Here is a 13238-nt window from a genome sequence, read left to right as displayed (position 1 = left end):
GTCAGCCCTATTCCAAATTGTTACCAAAATACTATGGACCCTTCAAGGTAATCCAACGGATAGGGAAAGCTGCTTATATGCTAGCCTTACCGGCTGAGGCAAAGGTACACCCAGTCTTCCATGTGCCAAGACTGAAACCACATTATGGAAACTTACCGAATCAAATTGAGGACATGACAGGGCAGCAACCAGTTCCCCAGCGAATATTACGCGACAGACAGGTAGAGCATGGAGGCCAACAAAGATCAGAGGTGCTGGTGGAATGGGAGGGACAAGACAGAGGAACTCCATGGGAAGTATTAGAGGAATTAGTACAACGTTTTCCTCATGTACGAGCTTGGGGACAAGCTCAGTTCGAGGAGGGTGAAGTTGATGCACACCCAACGGGAACGCGGACAGAAGCATAGGGGCTATCGCAGAGTAGGGGTATTATGCGTATGTATAGCCGACGACGCCAAGGGATAAGCACACAATGGGCCAGCAGCCAGCAGATTAGGGACGAAGATCAGAGATGGACGGTTCGGGCTGAAGAAGACTGCGTCAACTGAAAGGAGCTGAGTCGGACTGGGCTCAACATGGTGTGCGTCAGGATTAGGTTTAGCTAGCAAGAGCTCAGGCTAACCTGAGCACGTCGTGGCTGGGTTCAAGCCCAGACCAAGTCATTGTAAGTGTTTTCTATTTTGTTGAGTCATTACAGGTTTTGTACTTGTCTCAGTTCGAGACAGCGGGTGGCACCCGAGACAGTCCTGTAGTATATAAACTGGAGACTACGCCAAAGATTATATCTTTTGAAATTGAATCAATGAAAAGACCCCTTTTCTCTCCCATGTGGAGTGTTTGAGCTGCTTAGGTGTGGTGCCAAAAGCTTGGCCAGCGGACGAAACCTCGCTGGAAAAGAAGAACGACTGTAGGACCAGAGGAGAGGAACTGGGAACTCTACCGAAAATGCAGGCAACGAATCTTGAGCAGATGTGCGATTCTGACCAAGGTGCAGATGTCTTCCATCACCGGGACATCTAGAGGCTAGGGCGGAGGACTGTGAGCTTGGTGGAGGAGCGTGGACGCCGATCACCGAGAGCCTCTCAGATCTGCTGCACGACAGCCGGAGGAACATCTTCAGCCAGTAAGAATCCTAACTCCGTGGAGATTCTACCGCGAGATCTTCCTGTTACCCGATCAGAAGTGGAGATTCTACCGCGAGATCTTCCTGTTAATGAGTTAGCAACTGGAAACGAATTTGGAGCTGGTTTTTGGGACGCCTAATCCTCGAGTACTTTGCTTCATTCATACCAATTTTCACTATTTTAGAAGCTTTGGATGCGAAGATATGAATTTTTTAAGGAGATCGACTTCTGATCTGAGCTTGAGCATCTGAGACAAGCTGTTTTAGACAGAAATAAGCGCAACTTTCAGTTCAACGAGCTAGCTGTTGGAATTGACTTTGGAGCTGGGTTTTGGAGCATCTATCCCTCCATATTTCAGCTTCCTCTAGACCAATTTTCATGATTTTAGGAGATCTGGACGAGGAGATATGATTTTTTGAAAGAGCACTGTTCTGGAAGCTGGCTTCACACCTGTGAGAGCGATTCTCGCCAGTTTCCCCAATTTCTATCTTAGATTTGGGTGAAACCAGAGATTTGGGTGAAACCGTGCATTCTCCATGACCTTGAATCGTGATTAATTGCAAGATATGCATTTGCTTTATTGGCTGGTTCATTTGCAACATCAGATCCATTGATGTAAGTCGCCGCTGCAACCTGTTCTTGAGCTGGACCTGCATTTTTGAAGAGCACTGTGCCGGCGCTGAACAGGACACCTGTTTTCCCCTAATTCATCACTTAACAGGGGTTCAATCGATCCTTGGTGACGCTCCTAAACCTTATGAGTTCTCTCGTTATCATTGTACCATTGCCTACAGTGATTGCTGTGCTTCTGTAAGCTGCTGTCACAGAACTGAACAAGCGAGGAGAGACTGATCAGCAAGAAGACATGAGCTGCTGTGGAGCTGATCATTGAAGGGACGAGCGCTGGCGTCTATCCAGTGTCTGCTACCAGACTGATCAGTAGGAAGACGTGAGCTGTTGTGGAGCTGATCATTGAAGGGACGAGCGCTGGCGTCTATCCAATGTCTGCTACCTCCTAGTTCACTCAAAATAGGGGTTTCTACTGTAATCCAGTGAAGTGGAGAACTTACTAGTTTCCTGTGATTTGATGTGACTGTGATCTGTTGTATTTCCTTGCGAGCTGAGGTGCTTCGGAGAGGAGGACTCAACTGGAGATCACCATCTTGCTGTGCGCAAGATCTGAGCCTGTGGAGAAGTGCTGAATACCAAGGATTGTATTGGCCTTCTTCCTCGGTGAATGCTAGACTAGCTCCAGCAAGGTACATCCGAACCCCCTTATAGTTGCGTGGGAGGGTGCATTCTATTTCCAGCCAACCTTTGTGTTTGTAGTTGTAGGGAATTCTCTAAAGCTCGTTTAGCCGAGGACACATTCCCAAGCTGCTGGACTTACCTAGGGCAAAGGGTGTGGATTGCTCGTTCTACGAATTGCATGAATGGTTTGGCATGGATGAATGATTGTTGAGTGAGGGAGAGTTCAAAATTGTATCGAGAATGCTTGTAAAGCCTCACATCCCCACTCTTGATTGTAGTAGGTTGAAAATTTGGGAGGGACATTCCACTTGTATTTCGGTCCTAAGGGATATATTCAGTCGGGGTTGTGTCCGACTTGGGATCGAATTTTGTATTCCCTATTCCTTTAACCTCCTTCGGCTTGTTAGTTCCCAATAGATCTTGGGAAGCGACTGCATCTTGGTGAGATTTGAGCAGCTACAAGGGCAGGGCGCATTAGTCACTTCTGTCAAAAATAAGTCAGTGCCATAATTCTCATTAAAATATGTTCAACTAACAGAAAATATGTTGAAATGCAGTACATAAGGATGTGTGGATCTGGATGGCATGTGGCTATGAATTTAGACTGGATCCAGTTAGATCAAAGTCAATGGCATCTGCTTAGCACTGGCACTTCTGATTGACATTAAAGAACTGTATAAAAGAAATAATGCTGATAGGGTCTACTTTTTATCTCTAAAATCGAAATGTTGCTTTCTATTTTGCATCTCATATTTGATACAACAAAAAGGATCTCATTTTTTTTCTTCCTGAGAACAGTAGGAAAGCTGACCTTTCTCAACTCTGGTTTCTTCCTGTATGAAGTTAAAAAATCAATAGCATTTCTGACAAAGGAATAAACAGTATGATACCTATAGCCTGCTTATTTTGAGATGTTTGAGTCACTGAAGTCAATTCCAGTAACAAAGAATGCTTACACTGAACTTGGGATCTCACTCTTGGCTTCCTAGTCTCCATTTCAGCAATACATCTATCTATACGTTTAATACTTTAAGATTATATTATTAGTAACCTATGTGTGCATTGTGGGTAAAAATCGCTGAACAGATTTGAATATCTGCATGTCCAACTCCTGTATTTTGCATGGGATTCTAATCCTTCTTCTTCTTTCTTCTGGTCATATGACAGCTGGTGATCAACCTGAGGCCTTTCTGCCAGAGGTATTAGAAGAATGGGTACCATTCTTCTCAAACAAACTACTGGTTCTCATTGCAATCCTTTCAAGTTATAGTTATGTAAATTTGATTGTTTCCACCATGGTTGTTCTTTTCTCTGAGCATGTCTACTTGTGTTAATAAATGTTGATCTCTTGAATGTGATGCTTACTCTTTCTTAGGCATTGTCTTTATAAGTGAAAATTAGCTAGTTGATCATAGTACTGGTTTTTTGTGTTGGATGTAGGAATTTTGCAAATATGCATATAATAATTACCTTGCGAAAACAATGAAGAAATTTTCTTTTCCTTTCTGTTACTTGTTTTTGTGAAATGCAGTCTATCATCAGTTATCTGATTATGCTTTCTCTGAGAGGAATGTCTTAAAGAAGTGTGGCAAAAACAAGAACCTGTAACCTTTTTATTTGAATGCAGCTGTGTAACTTAGTTGGAAAAGGTATAAATGTACCGATGTGACACATTTTTAAAAGGTTCGGATGCTAAAAAACAAGGACTCATGTCGTCTCATTAAAATTCATCCAGATTGTCTAGCCACTTATTGATGTTCTGGGATGATGGTCAATGTCTAACTCTGGTTGCATTGTGTATCTTATTGTTCAACATGCAATTGTGTGCATTTAAGCAAATTCCAAAAAGGATTATCTTTTTTTCTTCATACTTGCAAGACTGATTTGTGATATTTTGCATTCTGACCTGAGATCAATCACTTCCTTGTATTATTATGTGTGTTGACGGATCTTATGTTTTGGGTCTGGGTCTGACCCGATCCAGTATGTCCTTATTAGGGCATACTTATATCTTTGTAACCCTAATCTTAAGAGTGAATGAAAAATCTTAAGAGAGAGAGAGTCTGGTGGCTAGTGGGCGCCAGTTCCTCCTCATCCGTGGTTTTTTTCCTCTTGTTGGGGGTTTTTTCCACGTTACATCGTGTTCATCTTTTCTTGTCTCCCTCTATTTCGTGTTTCAACATGGTATCAGAGCCGTGAAGTTCCGGCATTACTCGTTGGTTATTTGTCTTTGTTCGTGTTGGAGGAGGGATTGCCTGGCACTGTTCATAGCCCGACGGAGTCCTTCCCACGCCCGACACTGTTCATCGCCCAACGCACGACCGGGCACTGTTCACTGTTCATCGCCCGACACACGTGCCCGCAGCCTCGCCCGTCGCCTGTGCTCGACGTACGCCTCCATCCAGCGCTGCCCGATGCCTGTGCCTCCGTCCGGCGACCCTCGTCGAGTTTCTTTCCGGTGCCAGACGCACGACGTCTGCCCCCTGCCTCCACCCAGCGCCGCCCGACGCATCTGCTTCCGCCTCATCCAGCGTCACCCGACGCGTCTGCCTCTGCCTCTGCCTCACCCAGCGCCACCCGATGCATCTGCCTCTGCCTTTGTCAGGCTCCGGCGATCCTCCGTCTGGTTCCAGCGACCTGGTTCCGGCCACCTGGTTCCATTGACTGCTCCTTGTCCGCTGTCACTGCTGGCTGCTCCTGTCCAGCGACCTGTTTCCGCTGGCTGCTCCCTGTCCGCTGCTTCCTATCGCTGGTGAGGCACAGGTCGCTGCACTTTGCCCGCTGACTGCCCAGGCTGCCTGACCCTGCCTGTTGTTCCGCTGCTGCGATTCCCTGCTTTTTTTTTTGCTCTCTTTGTCGCGCCAGTCGGTCATTATGGCAGCCTCTTCCTCGTCGACCGTCAGTCAAACTGAACTCGGGGTTGTTAGAACTGAGAATGTTCCCATGCAGGTTATTAATCTTCGCCTCACAAAGGAGAACTATTTCTCGTGGTCACCTGCTATGACTATGGGGATTGCTGGCCGCGATCGAATGGCCTATATCGATGGGAGCAACCCTGAACCAGCAAGAACAAGTGGTGTGTGGCGCACTTGGTTCCTTGAGGATAATCAAGTGAAAACTTGGATTGTCAACTCCGTCTCCGCCGAGATTCAGCCCCTTATCCATCGGAAGAAGACTGCAAGAGACATGTGGGTGGTCCTAGAGCAAATGTATGGCCAAAATAAAATGGCAATTCATACTTACCAAATAATGAAGACTGTCTATGGTCTTCGACAAGGGAACTTCTGTTGTAGATTACTATGGGGCTCTGAAAGCCAAGTGGGAAGAGCTTGACTATCATTCTGATATTCCTTGGCATTGTCCCCAAGATCAGGCGCTTCATGTCGCCCAGGAATGGCAAAATAGGGTGTTTCTTTTTTTGGCTGGTTTAAATTATGAGTTTGAAGGTGTTAGAAGCCAGATTCTGAATTCAGGAGAGGTGTCCAGTATTGAGGATGTGTACTCATGTATTGAAAAGGAAGAACAGAGAAGGTTGGTTACAAATGAAGGCAAGAGGGATCTTGTGCCCTATCATGAGAGATCCGCTCTTGTGAGTCGTGGTCCTGGAGGCCCGACTAGACCTCTTCGCAGATGCACCCACTGCAAGAAGACGGGTCACACCGTGGATTATTGTTGGGATCTTCATCCAGAGAAGAAAGGAAACAAAGCGAGGTCCTCTATTGGGAAGACACCTGTGTCTGAGGTGTCCAAATCTAGTGGAGAAAAACTCTCTATTTAAGCTTATCAGCTTCGTGAACTGAGGGCCTACTTGGGCCGGCTCGATGTCAGCCAGGCCGAGACATCAGAGGAGACTAAGGCTAATCATGCTCTTGCAGTTGTTGGCGATAAAGGTAACCCTTCTGTGGGGGAATGGATTGTGGATAGTAGTGCTACTCACCACATGACAGGTAATCCAAAATTGTTTCATGAGTATAATTTATCTTCGGGTAGGGAACGTGTTTCTCTCGCAGATGGTTCCTCTACCTGTGTGGCAGGTGAAGGGACTCTGTCCCTGTTGGACAAATTTCATGTGCGGGGCGCATTACATGTCCCCCAGTTTCCCTTAAATCTCTTGTCAATCAGTAGACTTACTAAAGAATTGAATTGTGAACTCATTTTTTCTGCCAATCGCTATGTTTTGCAGGACTTGGTGACAGGGAAGAGGATTGAGATTGGTTTGGCCTCTGATGGCTTATATCATCTTCCCATACGTGTGGCTACGGCTCTTATGACAGCGATCCGCAAGACAGATAAACGAAGAGAAGATTGTCTTCAGTCCTTCTTGTACTGGCATGAACGTTTTGGGCATTTACCTTTTGGGATTTTGAAACAGTTGTTTCCCGACTTGTGTTCTTCCTTGGACTTGTCTTCCATTTCTTGTGATGTTTGTCAGTTTGCCAAACATGTGGGGGCTTCTTACCCTATTTCTACTAGTTGTGTTAATGAATCTTTTTCCTTGATTCACTCGGATGTATGGGGGCCTTCGAGAATTCATACCCGTCAAGGTTTTCAATATTTTATCACTTTCATTGATGATTTCTCTCGTGCTACCTTTGTGTACTTGTTAAAAGATCGCAGTGAGGTCCCTCATATCATCGAGACTTTCATTATTCTTGTGCATACCCAATATGGTGCAACTATTAAAACATTTCGGTCTGATAATGCCCGTGAATATATGTGTCAGTCCATTGAGGAGTTTCTTCGACAAAGGGGGATTGTTCATGAGACGTCTTGTAGTTACACCCCCCCAGAATAGGGTGGCTGAAAGGAAAAATCGTCAGCTTCTTAATGTCACCAGGGCTCTGATGTTTCAGAGAAATCTTCCCAAACATTATTGGGGTGATGCAATTCTTACTAGTGCATATCTCATCAACCGCATGCCTAGTCGTGTTCTGAATGGTAGGACTCCCCACTCGTTGCTGCCTGGCAGTCGTCCACCATTTCTTCTCCCTCCTCGTGTTTTTGGTTGTGTGTGCTTTATCCATAATCACAGTCCAAATGTAAAGAAACTTGATCCCAGGTCTATCAAAGGTGTGCTTGTTGGGTACTGTCCTACTCAGAAAGGGTACAGATGTATTGACCCATCACTGGTCGAGTTTATGTTACGAGGGATGTTACTTTCTTGGAACATGCCTCTTACTTCAGTGAGAATTCTCTTCAGGGGAGCAGTCTGCGGTTAGGGAAGAGTATTCTCAAAGACAGGAACTTCAATTTACAGATTTTTTGGACTACAGGAAAGCAGAATCTCTCACTGTGGTTGATGTGCCTGAGAAGGAGCAAGGGTGTGACACTGGAATTGAGAAGGAAGGCCATCGGTTGTTTGGACAGGTCTACTCTAGACGAGGTACTCGGACAGAGGAGGTGACTTGTGATGCTAGATCTACTTTCAATCCCAATGTCACTCCTTCCCTGGATGAACCAAGTCCTACTGTGGAGACTCAAGATGAGGTTGAAAAGAAGAATGAAGACCTTTCCATTGCCCTGAGGAAGGGTGTCAGGTCATGTACTCAACACCCTATTGGTAATTTTGTGTCTTATTCCAGACTTGGCAAGGATTACAAGTGTTTTATTTCTTCTCTTTCTTTGGCTATGATCCCCAGGACCATTGTTGAAGCTCAAAGTGATTCCAAGTGGGCTGATGCAATGAAAGAAGAAGTGGATGCCTTGAGAAGAAATATGACATGGGAAGTGGTGAAGATTCCTGAGGCTGCTCTCTTAGTTGGATCCAAATGGGTATATACCATCAAGTACAAACCAGATGGAAGTGTTGAAAGATATAAAGCTCGTCTTGTAGCCAAGGGGTTTAGCCAGAAATATGGAATTGATTACTTGGAGACTTTTGCTTCCGTTGCGAAAATGAAGACAGTTAGAGTTGTTATATCCCTAGCTGTGATGAAGGAGTGGAAGATGTACCAATTAGATGTTAAGAATGCCTTCTCAATGGTGACCTTGAAGAAGAAGTTTATATGCGTATGCCTCCAGGATATGAAGAACCAGAGAAATGTTGCAAGCTAAAAAAGGCCTTATATGGCCTCAAGCAATCACCCAGAGCATGGTTCGAACGACTGAGACGAGTAATGCTACATCATGGGTACAAACAAGGAAACGGAGATCACACTCTCTTACTTGTTTATGTGGATGACATGATTGTCACAGGAAATGATGAGGAGGAGATCATCAAGCTAAAAGGGTTACTAGCTACAGAATTTGATTTCAAAGATCTTGGCAAGTTGAGGTATTTTCTTGGTATTGGGATTGCTAGGTCTAGTACTGGCCTTGTACTAAACCAAAGGAAATACACGTTAGATCTGCTGGAAGAGACTGGTAAATTGGGGTGTAGACCTGCTTCTACCCCATTTGACACTGGGCACAAGTTGAGTCTTAGAGATGGAGAGCCACTCTGTGAAGAAGACAAGGGAAGATTTCAGCGTCTGGTTGGAAAGTTGATCTATCTTACCCTAACGAGACCAGATATTACTTTTGTGGTGAATGTATTGAGTCAATTCATGCATGCACCAACTGATGCACATCTGAAGTCTGTGGACAGAGTACTATGTTACTTGAAGAAAAATCCTGGTAAGGGACTCTTGTATGTAAAACAAGAGACTGTGGAGATCGAGGGTTATTCTGATGCAGACTGGGCAGGTTGTGGTTATACCAGACGGTCTACTACGGGGTACTGTGTTTACTTGGGAGGAAATCTTGTCGTATGGAGGAGCAAGAGACAGTATGTTTGTTCTAGATCTAGTGCAGAGGCAGAATATAGGGTCGTTGCTATAGGAGTGTCAGAGTTACTTTGGTTAAAAATATTGCTGACTGACATTGGTATAGAGATTAAAGGACCTATGAAGATGTATTGTGACAACAAGTCTGCAATCAACTTAGCCAACAATCCTGTTCTACACGACAGAACAAAGCATGTTGAAATTGATCGTCACTTCATTCGTGAAAGGATTGATACGAAAGAGTTGATCTTACCTTACATGAAGTCTGAAGACCAAACAGCTGATGTTCTGACGAAAGCTCTTCCTTCAGCTTCATTTGAGAGGAATGTATCCAAGTTGGGCATGTTTGATATGTATGCCAACTTGAGGGGGAGTGTTGACGGATCTTATGTTTTGGGTCTGGGTCTGACCCAATTCAGTATGTCCTTATTAGGGCATACTTATATCTTTGTAACCCTAATCTTAAGAGTGAATGAAAAATCTTAAGAGAGAGAGAGTCTGGTGGCTAGTGGGTGCCAGTTCCTCCTCATCCGTGGTTTTTTTCCTCTTGTTGGGGTTTTTTCCACGTTACATCGTGTTCATCTTTTCTTGTCTCCCTCTATTTCGTGTTTCAACAATGTGTAATTGAAATTTATTTAGTTTCTTAAACTTTCAACTTTCAAGCCTCTTAAGTGCTTATATGTCTGTCATTCACTGTTTAATAAGGAGTAATTCACTGCATGTATTCAATAATTATTATGATGTTATATGAAGGTTTTGTGTACACAGATGTACATTTTATCGTATATATGCATGTTAGCTAATTTGTATCTATAGGTGTACCATTGTTTTTCTTTGTTGATTCCTTTTTCTGTACTGTTTCTTTATTTTTTGCTTTTTCTGTTTTCTATGTCAGCCATTAAATGGTGTCTGGAGCTATTAATTGGCTAGCCGCACAGCTTGAAGTCCTGTGGTTGGGACTAGCTCAACAACTATGTCACATGTGTGCAGGGTCTGAGTGTGTCGATGGGGTAAATGTGTGTGTGTGTGTGTGTATATATATATATATATAGTTAAATAATTATTTCGTAGTTTTATTTTTACAATGTTTTCTTTCCTAAAATTTAGGCAACCTTCTTTTAAAAAATAAATACCCTGGTCATCATTTTAGAGGTTTTTTTTTAAAGAAGCACTAATACTTTTAAAAATGATGCACCCTATCAGTACTTGTGGCAGGGTGTCTTGTTGGTGTATCTATTAAAAGAGAGACACCTCTGAACTCTTCTTTTTAAGGGCAACAATAATGTGAGAAATGATATATATATATATATATATATATATAAAGAGAGAGAGAGAGAGAATGGTGGTCTGGGTGCAGCAGACTGCATCGAACACGTGTTGACTGCATCTAGTGCCCAGTTGGGGTTGCACTTGTGGTTGCATATGCTCGCCCGTCTCTTTAACATGGTGCAGGGGCCATTTCAAAACACCCATGTGACTTAGCTCCACAGCTAGCACCTTTCCCATATATTGAGGCTGAGCCTTTGTATTCTAACTTTCTAAGCTTTTGTAGTTTGATTTTCTTTTAATGGTTTTTCGTCTCTGTTACTTTGGGAGCTTTGTTTTTAGAGCTTGAAGTAGCTCCTGTGTTTCTTGATTATTGAGATCCAACTTTTCATTCTAGGTATGTGTTGAATCTAGTTTCCATCTTCTGCTACTGTTTCATTACAAATGCATCAGTCATATTTCTATGTAACACATTTTTAGACCGATCATGCATGTGCAAACTTTAGGGCATCCTATGATGTATCATTACACACCTCATTTTTGTTGGACAAAGAGATGATAAGTGTAGGATGAGGATTTAGCAACTACATATTTTTCTTTCTATGGGCTTATGTTTCAAAAGATAAGGGAAACGGAATGATGGACAAACTTATTCATTGTTCTTCTCTCTTTAGTTTTTGATTGATTTTTTTGTTTTAATCTATGATTCTATACTGTTAAACTAGCAAGCTTTGGTTGCTAGTCCACCAACTAGTCCCTGGCCTCCAAATTGCCAGTGCATAGATTGAGGACTTGTTGGTTGACTTGGACATTCTTCTTCTTTCTTCCTTCCTCTCTCTCTCTCTCTCTCTCTCTCTTTCTCCCTCTCTTTCTCTCACTATGTGTGTGTGTGTAGCCTCCTCCTCCTTCTGGTTATTATTATTATGATTACTATTACTAATCAACTGTCAAAATTTTCTTATATAATACCTTTTGATCAGTCTGTGATCTACAACTATCAGTTGTCTTGGGAAGCAGATATTGTGTCACTGTGTGCATTTATAGTTTTTCTTTATTGATTTGGCACATGCCTGTGTATCTATTTGGTTTTGTTATCATCAGTTCAAATTTCCCAATACTCACTCTCACACACACATAGAGAGAGAAAGGTTCGTTTTGATGAATTATAATATTTTGCCTTATGTTACTTTTGGCACACCAAATATTGTGTTTCTACACCTTATTGATTTTATTTTAGTAAACCAACTAATCCCGATTAGTCATGACTAGTGTTTTTAAGCCCCTTGACTGACTGTGTCTGACTCACGAATTTTGACATCTTAGGTTTTAATAACTTCAACAAAATGTGGTCATACTATGTTACACTGATTCTGGTTGTGAGTGCATCTTCAAGGAAAAAAAATACATCAAGACTTTCATTATCTTCTTAACACAGTTTTTTGTATTTATGTTTCTTTGCTGTCTTACAGGCCTTGATATTCAAACATGTTGTCTCATTATCTGCTTTGACTTGCCATCAACAGTGGCCAGCTATATACAATCCAGAGGTCGTGCTCGCAAAGTAGAGAGGTAAATCTCCATTTGTTTTCTTCCTGCGGGATCCAAGTGTTCTTACATGGAACTCAGGGCATGTCTGAATGTTGGAATAAATGGTCTGAGACAAACCTTCTGTCTTGAGCATCCCCTCCACATTTTGACATGGAAACACCCTTCACCATCTCCTCTGATTTTTCTTTTATGGCTCGTCTGACACTGCACCCTCTTCCAGAATTTCTGTCACACTCTTAAGGGTGCAAAGAAAAGCGATAACAAAAGGTCATGGGATATGCTGTTTGAGACTTTTCTTACTGCTATTAAAACATATCCTTAATTTTCTCTTTTCTGTTGTATTAAGTCTCTTTTTCTTGTGGCTTACATTATAAATTTTGTCATCTGATGTAGGAACAATATCCATGAGCTAAATCTGGTCAATGATTTCATTTCTGTGAAAAACGTATGGACAATGAAATTTTGAGCAGGACATCTGATGAGACTTTTGATGCCACAGATGATTCAATTTATAAAGTCGAAAAGACTGGTGCTTCCATTAGTACTGCATGCAGTGTGTCTTTACCGCATCACTATTGTTCAAGACTCCCACATGATGAGTATGGGTTTGCTTTTTTCTTTTTTAAATTCCTCCATGTTTTCTTATCTAGGTATGTGCAAGCTTATCTGTCTGAAGATCCTTATTTAGCTTCTCAGGCTCTCTTTTTCCTGGTATGTGCAGATACTTTAATCCTGCCCCAGAGTTCATGATTTGGATGGTGTCACTTGTCATGTGGTTCTCCCTTCCAATGCCCCATTCATTGTGTTGAGGGGCCATCATGTGCTTCAAAAGAGGATGCAAAAAGAGCCGCTTCTCTTCTAGCATGCAAGAAGCTGTATGAGTTAGGTTCCCTGATGGACCATCTTTTGCCAACGCAAAAGGAGGAGATTGAAATATTTTGAGAAAATCCACATGATAAGCTTGTGAATTCTAGGGGTACAGGTTTTTTTTATGTCCATTAAGCTCTTTATCTTGTTACTTTAGTTGGTTCTTTTGAATGACCATGATGCTACATGTAGATGACTTTTCCAGAGCAAAGCTTCATGAAACAGTAGTACCTGCTGCACTTCAAATGGACTGGAGGGGATCTGCTTCTCATCTCACATTTCATTTTTATCATATTCCTAAGCGAAGGGATCGGTGCTACAGAAGATTTGGTCTCTTTTTCGCACTTCCTCTTCCCAAAGAAGCTGAAGATATGCAAGTAAGGTCCCCATACATCCGAATGCACTAATTCAAAGGTGC

The 13238-nt window shown here is 42.7% G+C and overlaps 1 long non-coding RNA gene across 1 annotated transcript; it reads left to right on the top strand.

The window, feature by feature from the left end:
- Positions 1 to 12411: 12411 nt before the first annotated feature.
- Positions 12412 to 12976, top strand: LOC126410037 (uncharacterized). The gene is made up of 2 exons (XR_007573284.1): positions 12412 to 12552; positions 12675 to 12976. It is a non-coding gene; the product is annotated as an uncharacterized LOC126410037 (long non-coding RNA).
- Positions 12977 to 13238: the final 262 nt, after the last annotated feature.

This window comes from Nymphaea colorata, chromosome 4 (genome assembly GCF_008831285.2).
Source record: "Nymphaea colorata isolate Beijing-Zhang1983 chromosome 4, ASM883128v2, whole genome shotgun sequence".
Taxonomy (NCBI): domain Eukaryota; kingdom Viridiplantae; phylum Streptophyta; class Magnoliopsida; order Nymphaeales; family Nymphaeaceae; genus Nymphaea; species Nymphaea colorata.
The sequence above is the reverse complement of the archived record's forward strand: the minus strand, read 5'-3'. Positions and strand labels throughout refer to the sequence as shown.